Source organism: Glossina fuscipes, unplaced genomic scaffold (assembly GCF_014805625.2).
Source record: "Glossina fuscipes isolate IAEA_lab_2018 unplaced genomic scaffold, Yale_Gfus_2 226, whole genome shotgun sequence".
Taxonomy (NCBI): domain Eukaryota; kingdom Metazoa; phylum Arthropoda; class Insecta; order Diptera; family Glossinidae; genus Glossina; species Glossina fuscipes.
The window spans coordinates 704,234-705,780 of NW_023998569.1; positions in this window are offsets into that span (position 1 = coordinate 704,234).

Below are 1,547 nucleotides of genomic sequence, written 5' to 3' on the forward strand. Positions count from 1 at the left end.
TTTTAAATTTTAAATCCCATTTTTTTTTTTTTTTTGGTATGTTGAACAGAGATGGAAAATCCCATTTGTTCATTTCTAAACGGGTCTAAACTTATCTGTCCCTTTTGCGTTCAATGAAAAATAATTCTCTGAAGTGTTTTGGCCCAGAAAAGTAAGCCATTGAAAATGGTTCAGATTGGACCACTTTTTCGGTCACTCCCTGTATAAGGGCCCATCTTGATAAGCCAGTGTATGTAAACAAACAAGAAAATTATATAATTATTAGTTTGGGGAAAAAGAAATCCATTATTTTTTCGGTAGATGGCTGCACTGATAGATTTCTCGTAAAGTATCGATCAAACAATTTCCGATACTATACATTTACATACTGTACATTTCGCAGTAAAAAAAAAAATTCTTTTGCTGTTTTTTGTTTGGTGCCTTCAGTTGTGAGTTACAGCGTGTTAAAAATGGAAGTGAACAAAGAGAAAATTCGGTACATTTTACAGTTTTTCTTTGACAAAGGCGAAAATGCAAGCCAGGCGGCTAAAATTGTGAATGGTGTTTATGGTTCCGATACTGTAACAGCCAATTATGTGCAATTTTGGTTTCGTAGATTCCGTTCAGGAATTTTTGATGTTAAAGATGCACCTCGCACAGGTAGGCCGGTCGTCGAAAATGTCGATAAAATCGGAGAAATGATCGAAGTTGACCGGCATGTTAGCAGTCGTAAGATCGCCCAGGAGCTAAAAATCAGTTTTAAACCATTTATACAAAGCTGGATTCAAAAAGAAACTCGATGTTTGGGTGCCACACCAATTAACAGAAAAAAACATGATGGATCGAATTTCCATCTGCGAAGCCTTGGCCAAACGGAATGAGATAGACCCATTTCTTAAACGGATGGTGGCTGGAGATGAGAATTGGATCACATACGATAACCCTGTGCGAAAACGATCGTGGTCAAACAGCGGTGAAGCACCTCAAACGGTGGTCAAACCAGGACTAACGGCCAGGAAGGTTTTGCTACGCATTTGGTGGGACTGGAAGGGGATTATTTATTAAGAGTTGCTTTCATATGGCCAAACGCTAAATTCTGATCTCTACTGTCAACAACTGGACCGTTTGAAGATAGCGATTGACCAGAAACGGCCAGAATTGGCCAACAGGAGAGGTGTCGTGTTCCACCAGGACAACGCTAGGCCACACACATCTACAGTGACTCGCCAGAAACTTCGGGAGCTTGGTTGGGAAGTTTTAACGCATCCGCCATACAGTGCGGACTTGGCACCAAGCGAATATCATCTTTTTCTTGCATTGCAAAATTTCTTTAATGATAAAAAATTGGAATCTAGGGAGGATTGTGAAAATCGACTACTAGAGTTTTTTGCAAATAGAGACCAGGACTTCTATGAGAGAGGCATTTTGAAGTTACCTTTAAAATGGCAACAAATCATACAACAAAACGGTGCATATTTGACCCAAATCGGACAATCCGAAGCATGTTAAATAAAGTCCTGAAGTTCATATAAAAATAATGGATTTCTTTTTCCCCAAACTAATATATA